Raw genomic sequence first — 9,795 nt, forward strand, 5'->3', positions numbered from 1 at the left:
CAAAGTAGCTCATTGGCTGCACGTGCTTGACCTACTTGCTCTGCCCCGGTATAAACAGTTTGCTTGCTTAACACAATTGCTATTGCGCCATCCAGTGGACGCAATTGGAACAGCAGTTTATTTTATTGAAAAATTGCAGCGCATTTTTATACTTTACAAAATTATTATTAAATTCGCGGGCCGGATTAAACCCGTTTGCGGGCCTGATCCGGCCCGCGGGCCGGACGTTTGACACCCCTGCTCTAGTCGTTGTATATTGGCCAAATACCACAAACCCCCGAGGTGCCTTATTGCTATTATAAACTGGTTACCAGCGTAATTAAAACTGTATAATTATATTTGGGGTCATATGTGGTATATGGTTTGATATACCACAGCTTTCAGCCAATCAGCATTCAGGGCTTGAACCACCCGGTTATAATGGCCATTAGCCTACCATTTAGCCTACCTATCTACAACAGTAATTATTACTGCTGCAGTGTACTGCTACTACTTCTACAACTATAATGGTGCCGTCTGGTTTGCTTAATATAAGGAAATTCAAATGATTTATACTTTACTATTGATATTTAAGTATATTTTAGCAATAACATTTACTTTTGATACATAAGTATATTTAAAACCAAATACTTTTAGACTTTTACTGAAGTAGCATTTTACTTGGTGACTTTCACTTGAGTCATTTTCTATTAAGGTATCTTTACTTTTACTCAAGTATGACAATAGGGTACTTTTCTCACCACTGTACTGCAGTCACTACTTCTGCTGTTATTATCCCACTACACCAGCCTCTAACAACTGTATTTAAACTTCTAAATTTCTTAAACTAACATACAAATACTTTTGGACAGCTAAAGCAAGTCACACAATTTTTCTTGAAAGATTACCCTTTCTAGTTTGTTTATTTCCTGAATGAACTGAATTGAAATGGTATTGACCCCAAACCTTTGTTTCAGTGCTTTTTCAAGGACTAGTTGGCATCTTGTATTGCCCATAGAGGGAAAGGTGGTAGGGGTGAAAGAGGATACAATCGACCTAGTTTGCCCGTTTGTATAATGTTTGAAGTTAGATAGTTGAAATGAACACGTGCTCAGTACTGTCTCCCTTTCAGTATTTGAAAAACAATCTCATGTGTCATTTCTTGTGCCAAATGACATCCCCATCTGGGTCATGTAACCAAAATAAACCAATAAAATCAGTGTTGTTTCCGAATATAATATATTTTATTAGATGCTACATCAATGCAATTGATATTTCAACTTCACCACTACATGTGACTGAGTATTTTAACTGATCATATCATTCCCACCAGCAGGGCATATAAATTATTCAAGTTCAAATAGCTTTGTCAAGTTGAACATGTGTGGTGTGATCTTGGAAACATATTTAGCCTAGTTTCAAGTAGGGAAATGGGATGCACATATGTCTGCCAACATAAGTTCACCATGCTGAAATAGTGGGATATAGGTTAGGTTACATTCAATTCAACATAGGACTGATTTTGTAACAATCATATTACTCATGTTTTATGATAATCCTTTGTATTTTATATTATATATGTGTTATATTTAGCTTATTTGTGATTTTTCCTTCCTGTCCCTTTGGCGCGGCCATGCTACGGAGAAGCAGGAACAGCCAAGCTCAGCACTACGTGTGGAGCGACATCCAACGAGACATTGACACCATGGCTGTGGTACTGGTGAATGACAGAGAGGAGTGGGGCGATGAACACACACAGGTGAGAACCGGGAGAGGGGGGATGGATGGAAGTGGGGGAGTGAGAGGGAGTGGGGGAGTGAGAAAGATAGAGAGGGAGTGGGGGAGTAAGAGAGGGAGGAGTGGGGGAGTGATAGAGATGAAGGAGTGGGGGAGAGAGAGAGGGGGGAGTGCAGTGGTGAGATGTAAAGGAGGGAAGAGTGGAGCAAGGACTATAGGTGATTCGAAAAAATTAAGAATAGAAGGGGTGGAGTGATGAGAGGTAAAAGAGTGTGGAAATGGGTGTGTGGGGTGAGTGAGGCAGACCAAGAGAGGAGTTAGGGTAGAGAGGGGGTGATAAGAGTTGAAAGAGCAATGTGGAGCAATGGGAGAATGCTGAGTCTGAGAGAGAACACGAGGCCGCGGCATGATCGAAAGTCTGACCTCATTGCAGCCAGTAGTTTTCCATGGTGGATTCAACTGTCTCAAAATGGCTGTGTCTACTGAATGGGGGCTCCTAAGGCATGGACGGTCCATATTTTTGGCACAGGTCTATTTTTAAATGCTGGCATGCCCTGCTTGCGCTCCAATGGGAATGCAAGGGTCGCTTTTTAGGGAAAGGGTCAACCTATAGAAGCTTTAAAGAACCTGAACGAGCTCGGTCTGGAATCACTGTGCACTGCAAACAAGACCTACCAAGCTAGTTTTTGCTTTTGTGTTAATTTAAGTTTTTCTTTCTGAAAGCGCTCCGATTGCGAATTCCTCAGCTTCTCACAAATTAGTCTTCTCAAGTGTGGTTCAGTCTACCTGTTCTCTCAGTTAAAACTAGGGACAGTCTCAAATGTCCAACTCAGTAGCCTTGACCAGCTCTGTCTATCCCATTTGCGTCAATCAGATCAGCGACTCGGACTCAGAAGTGGATTACCTGGCCATCATCCCGGAGGTGACAGACGTTGTGCCTGACACGGTGCCTGTGACAGGGGAGTCCTACTGCCACTGTGACCCCTGGGAGGAAACCAGCCCTGGGGCTCTGCTGCAGGGCTTCCAGACCCTCAACGACTGCCTGTGTGGAGAGGAGGACCAGGGTGTGTAGTGGGACTGGGGAACTATGGATCTGTGTATATTTTTATGTCTTTCACTTAGTCTGGTCTGTGTTTACTGTATAGGTGAATGAATAATTGTCTCCTCTTTGTGCTGTCAAGCGATGTCAGTTTCTGTGTTCTGACTCCGACTGGATATGGGCTGATAATATTGTGTGTGCATGTATTTGTTTGTCCACGTTTTGAATGGATGTGGAGCTATTATGTATATGAGCATGCACAGTATAGCTTAAACATTGTACCTGGAAAATGTAGCAGGTGTTATCAATGGATGGTCATGAATTAGTGTGTATGTATCTTAATATAACCATCATATTGTCTCTATGCAGGTTTTGACTGGGTGTGGGATGAGGGTGTTAAGCCCAATGCAGCGTTCCTGAGCTGTGACAACCGCAAGGTGAGCTTCCACTCTGAGTACAGCTGTGGCACAGCCGCCATCCGCGGCACCAAGGAGCTGGCAGATGGACAGCACTTCTGGGAGATCAAGATGACGTCACCCGTCTACGGCACAGACATGGTATGTACGCAAAACATCCAGGTCAGGAATTACCCGAAGTAGGTTAACCTTAACCCTTACATGTTTACAGATAGTGTAGGCCCATAGTATAGCTACAGTATAGACAGGGGTCGAATTGTTAAAGGTTAACAAGTGTCGTGGAAATTCAACGAAAGTCTGTACGAATGTTGAACATGTAGAGACTTGTTAACTAAACTTAAGGCTACAAGTTATTGTACTCCCGATGGAGTTTTCCTTGATATCCCAAATCATTAAGTTCTAAACCGATTTGTGAGTAGGCAAAATTTAACCACTCCCAGGGACTGAGTCGGAAACTGGCTCTGTTTCCCAGTCTATGCAGTCTCAGGTGCCAGTCTTATTATGGACAGAGCACTCCATCTACAGTGGACTGAGGTATAATACATGTTGATCCCAGAAAGTTTATCTCTTCCCTTCTGAATTGGCCGATGTATTTAATACATTTGGCGCATTCCATGTTAATCTTAAAATAATATATATTTTTATAAGTGTGAAGCAGGAAGTGAATATCCAACAGAAATTGGTAATAAATATATAGAGTAACATTGTTAGGGTAGACTAAAATGAAAACAATGCCTTCCAATATGGAGAAAGTTTTCATGTTTGTTTTGTTTTTAAACCTTACAATAGGGGTAAAAGCAGAACATTGTTTGAGAGTGATCCGTGTGTATTAGCAGTAGTGAATGAGAGCTGTCAGCGGGGCTTTCCCATGGCCTCACTGCTATACCCGGGGACCCCCGGGGGAGATTTGTTTTGTAAAAGAAGCTGTTAGTTGGTCAATTCTGAGGATTCCTGGGAGGCTTGGGCCTATGACCAGGGTGTGAGTTGGTCAAAGTTGAAGGCAAGAATGCTGACTGTAGCCTGCATTTGGGCCCATTTTAATCAATTTTCATTGAGATAGGCAATGGTGCCTTCAGAAATCTCATGGTCTGACAAACACCGCTCTAGCTCTGCCACCTTTCACCGCAAATGCGGAAGGGTGACATCGGCAGATCCGGTGGATTGAGACACAGCCCATGCAAAAAAAAATAATCTCTAGTTTAAACTGACGTATTTTGATGGGGATTTTTAAAATTATGCTAACTAGATTTCTGCAGGGGCACGGATATCGACTCTAGGGGGTTAAAACAGAGTTTAATGGCTGTGATAGGAGCAAACTGAGGATGGATCAACAACATTGTAGTTATTCCACAATACTAACCTAATTGACAGAGTGAAAAGAAGGAAGCCTGTACAGAACTTTATGTCTTGAATACAACGCGTTATGTTTGGGGCAAATTCAACACAACACATCACTGAGTACCACTCTTCATATTTTCAAGCATGGTGGTGGCTGCATCATGTTATGGTTCTGCTTGTCATCGGCAAGGACTAGGGAGTTTTTATGGATAAAAGGAAACGGAATAGAGCTAAGCACAGGCTAAATCCTAGAGGAAAACCTGGTTCAGTCTGCATTCCAACAGACACTGGGAGGCCAAATATACACTGGAGGTGCTTACCAAGATGACATTGAATGTTCCTGAGTGGCCTAGTTAAAGTTTTGACTTAAATTGGCTTGAAGATCTATGGCAAGACTTGAAAATGCTGGTCTAGCAATGATCAACAAGCAACTTGACAGAGCTTGAAGAATAAAAAGAAAGTATAATGTGTAAATATTGTACAACCCAGGTGTGCAAAGCTCTTAGAGACTTACCCAGAAAGATTCACAGCTGTAATCACTAACAAAGGTGATTCTAACATGTATTGACTCAGGGGTTTGAATACTTATCTAATCAAGATATACAGTGCCTTGCAAAAGTATTTATCCCCCTTGGCGTTTTTCCTATTTTGTTGCATAACAACCTGTAATTTGAATGGATTTTAATTTGGATTTCATGTAATCGACATACACAAAATAGTCTAAATTGGTGAAGTGAAATGAAAAAAATAACTTGTTTCAAAAATTCAAATAAATAAATAACGGAGTGTGCATATGTATTCAGCCCCTTTGCTATGAAGCCCCTAAATAAGATCTGGTGAAACCAATTACCTTCAGAAGTCACATAATTAGTTAAATAAAGTCCACCTGTGTGCAATCTAAGTGTCACATGATCTGTCACATGATCTCAGTATATATACACCTGTTCTGAAAGGTTCCCGAGTCTGCAACACCACTAAGCAAGGGGCACCACCAAGCAAGCGGCACCATGAAGACCAAGGAGCTCTCCAAACATGTCAGGGACAAAGTTGTGGAGAAGTACAAATCAGGGTTGGGTTATAAAAAAATATCAGAAACTTTGAACATCCAACGGAGCACCTTTAAATCCATTATTAACAAATGGAAAGAATATGGCACCACAACAAACCTGCCAAGAGAGGGCCGCCCACCAAAACTCACGGACCAGGCAAGGAGGGCATTAATCAGAGAGACAACAAAGAGACCAAAGATAACCCTGAAGGAGCTGCAAAGCTCCACAGTGGAGATTGGAGTATCTGTCCATAGGACCACTTTAAGCCATACACTCCACAGAGCTGGGCTTTAAGGAAGAGTGGCCAGAAAAAAGCCATTGCTTAAAGAAAAAAATAGGCAAACATGTTTGGTGTTCGCCAAAAGACATGTGGGAGACTCCCCAAACATATGGAAGAAGGTACTCTGGTCAGATGAGACTAAAATTGAGGTTTTTGGCCATAAAGGAAAACGCTATGTCTGGCGCAAACCCAACACCTCTCATCCCCCCGAGAACACCATCCCCCGAGAACAGTTAAACATCTTATTTTTCAGAAAGTGATTAGCTCAATTGATAGCGAGAGTCACACAGATTACTTGTGTTCTTTTTTTATTCTTTTTTTTTACATTAGAATATCATAGAGACGACCCAAAGATATCCCCATGTGCATCAGAAGCACATCTTTCTTGTGAAAGCTTGATTCTAGGCTAAAGCATCGCAGACTTAAGCGTCATTATAGATCGCTGTATATAATCAGGATACATGTTGCCCCTTCAAAATCTTAAACTAACAAGGGTTATTGCATTTCTTTCACAAGGGGTATGGCATACCCCCACATACCCCCTCAAATCGAGCCCTGGCATAAATAATTTGATAAACAGACAGAGACAGACAAGACAAATCAAGGCAAGGCAAAATAGACAGACAGATAAGGCCAGCCAACCAGCCAGACAAACAAGGCCAGCCAACCAGCCAGCCAGCCAGACAAACAAGGCCAAGCAACCAGCCAGACAGCCAGCCAAACAAGGCCAAGCAACCAGCCAGACAAACAAGGCCAGCCAACCAGCCAGACAAACAAGGCCAGCCAACCAGCCAGCCAGCCAGCCAGCCAGACAAACAAGGCCAGCCAACCAGCCAGACAAACAAGGCCAGCCAACCAGCCAGACAAACAAGGCCAGCCAACCAGCCAGACAACCAGCCAAACAAACAAGGCCAAGCAACCAGCCAGACAAACAAGGCCAGCCAACCAGCCAGACAAACAAGGCCAGCCAACCAGCCAGCCAGACAAACAAGGCCAAGCAACCAGCCAGACAAACAAGGCCAGCCAACCAGCCAGACAAACTAGGCCAGCCAACCAGCCAGCCAGCCAGCCAGACAAACAAGGCCAGCCAACCAGCCAGACAAACAAGGCCAGCAAACCAGCCAGACAAACAAGACCAGCCAACCAGCCAGACAAACAAGGCCAGCCAACCAGCCAGACAAACAAGGCCAGCCAATCAGCCAGACAAACAAGGCCAGCCAATCAGCCAGACAAACAAGGCCAGCCAATCAGCCAGACAGTCCTTAACATTATTACCTACTATTGTATGTTTTGTCTCCTATGTAGATGGTGGGCATCGGGACCGCTGAGGTCAACCTGGACAAGTTCCAACACAGTTTTTGCAGTATGCTGGGGATGGACGAGGACAGCTGGGGACTTTCCTACACAGGTGAGGAGGCGACCCAGAAATGTTATGAATAGGCATGCCTTATGGATATGAACAGCTTCTACAGGTTGACCTTTATACATAGCAATTCACTAATTTCCCTCCTATTTCCCCACTCATGTGTTTTTATTAATTTCCTATTCAAGGTATCCTGCAGCACAAAGGGGATAAGGTGAATTTTTCATCCCGTTTTGGCCAAGGCTCCATCATAGGGCTGCACTTTGACACATGGCATGGAACCCTTACCTTCTATAAGAACCGCCGCTGTATAGGTGAGTGACACAAACTAGATTTTTTCCTTGATTCAAACTATACTGAACAAAAATATAAACACAACATGTAAAGGGTTGGCCCCATGTTTCATGAGCTGAAATAAAAGATCCCAGAAATGTTCCATACACACACATTTGTTTACATCCCTGTTAGTGAGCATTCCTCCTTTGCCAATATAATCCATCCACCTGACAGGTGTGGCATATCAAGAAGCTGACTAAACAGCATGATCATTACACAGGTGCACCTTGTGCTGGGGACAATAAAAGGCCACTCTAAAATGTGCAGTTTTGTCACACAACATATTGCCACAGATGTCTCAAGTTGAGGGAGCGTGTAATTGGAATGCTGACTGCAGGAATGTCCACCAGAGCTGTTGCCAGAGAATGTAATGTTCATTTCTCTACCATAAGCTGCCTCCAACCACGTTTTAGAGAATTTGGCAGTACCTCCAACCGGCCTCACAAACGCAGACCATGCCAGCTCAGGACCGCCACATCCGGTTTCTTCACCTGCGGGATGGTCTGAGGCCAGCCACCCAGACAGCTGATGAAACTGTGGGTTTGCACAACCAAATAATATCTGCACAAACTGTCAGAAACCGTCTCAGGGAAGCTCATCTGCGTGCTTGTCGTCCTCACCAGGGTCTTGACCTGACTGCAGTTCGGTGTCGTAACCGACTTCTTCAGTGTGTAAACACTCACCTTCGATGGCCACGGGCACGCTGGAGAAGTGTGCTCTTCATGGATGAACCCCGGTTTCAACTGTAGCGGACAGATGGCAGATAGCGTGTATGGCGTCGTGTGGGCGAGCGTTTTGCTGATGTCAACGTTGTGAACAGTGCCCCATGGTGGCGGTGGGGTTATGGTAAGGGAAGGCATAAGCTCCGGACAACGAACACAACTGCATTTTATCGATGGCAATTTGAATGCACAGAGATACCGTGACGAAATCCTGAGGCCCATTGTCGTGCCATTCATCCGCCGCCATCACCTCATGTTTTAGGATCTGTACACAATTCCTGGAAGCTGAAAATGTCCCAGTTCTTCCATGGCCTGCATACTCACCAGACATGTCACCCATTGAGCATGTTTGGGATGCTCTGAATTTGTGTACGACAGCGTGTTCTAGTTTCCGCCAACATCCAGCAACTTCACACAGCCATTGAAGAGGAGTGGGACAACATTCCATAGGCCACAATCAACAGCCTGATCAACTCTATGCGAAGGAGATGTGTCATTCTGCATGAGGCAAATGGTGGTCACACCAGATACTGACTGGTTTTCTGATCCACGCCCCTACCTTTTTTTTAAGGTGTCTGTGACCAACAGATGTATATCTGTATTCCCAGTCATGTGAAATCCATAGATTAGGGCCTAATTTATTTATTTCAATTGACTGATTTCCTTATATGAACTGTATATTTTTGTTCTATTTAGATTGTTCAGAGTGCTGACGTATTCTACCTCAACTGTTAATGGTAACATTTGCTCTAGATTTACATATGACCATGTGCCTAATGTCTCAGTCTCTTCCTTTCTTCCCGTTCCTCAGGTGTGGCCACCACCAGGCTTCAGAATAAGAAGTTCTACCCTATGGTGTGCTCCACTGCAGCCAAGAGCAGTATGAAGGTGATCCGGGCCTGCTACACACCCACCTCCCTGCAGTACCTCTGCTGCTCTCGCTTGCGCCAGCAGCGGCCCGACTGCCCTGACATCCTGAACTTGCTGCCCCTGCCCCCGGGCCTGCGCCACCTCCTCCACATCCAGTTGGGCTGGGTGTTCACCCTCAACAACGGCGCCCCCGAGCAGTCTGAGGACTTGACTGAAGACTTCGTTGATGACTTTGCAGTGGAATTGCCTGATGACTTGCTTGAGGAGCCTAGTCCATGCCCGAGCCCCTGTCTCAGCCAGGTGTCCTCCCTCAGTCCCTGCTCCTCCCCTAGCCCTGTACCCAACCCCCTACCATGCCAATGCCCCTGCCTCCTCTCGCCCAGTGCCCAGCCCTGCCCCTCCCTGTGCCCCTGCCTGCCCACCCTTCCAGGGAGCAACTCATACAGTGAGGACTTCCAGTGGAAAAGATGCCGCTGGACATGACTTTCCTTTTCAAATATCCCCCCAGAAATGTTAGATAAAGTTGGCACTTGATCTATTCTGGACTTTTCTACAAATGCCATTACCATCTACTGGTGGAAAAGTCCACAAGAGGGAAAGAGTTATATCTTAGTCAGATTTCTAAGCACTTTCTAAGACGTTCTGAGTGGAATGCCCTCTCACCCA

General features: G+C 44.6%; 1 pseudogene across 1 annotated transcript; it reads left to right on the forward strand.

Annotated features, from left to right (window-relative positions):
- The first annotated feature begins 1,612 nt into the window (after positions 1 to 1,612).
- On the forward strand, positions 1,613 to 9,646 carry LOC311133749 (SPRY domain-containing SOCS box protein 3-like; annotated as a pseudogene). The gene is made up of 6 exons: positions 1,613 to 1,738; positions 2,591 to 2,780; positions 3,125 to 3,312; positions 7,144 to 7,246; positions 7,390 to 7,515; positions 9,071 to 9,646. The product of its transcript is annotated as an SPRY domain-containing SOCS box protein 3-like (transcript).
- Positions 9,647 to 9,795: the final 149 nt, after the last annotated feature.

Source organism: Coregonus lavaretus (assembly GCF_964263955.1).
Source record: "Coregonus lavaretus genome assembly, chromosome: 1".
In the NCBI taxonomy this organism is placed as follows: Eukaryota; Metazoa; Chordata; class Actinopteri; order Salmoniformes; family Salmonidae; genus Coregonus; species Coregonus lavaretus.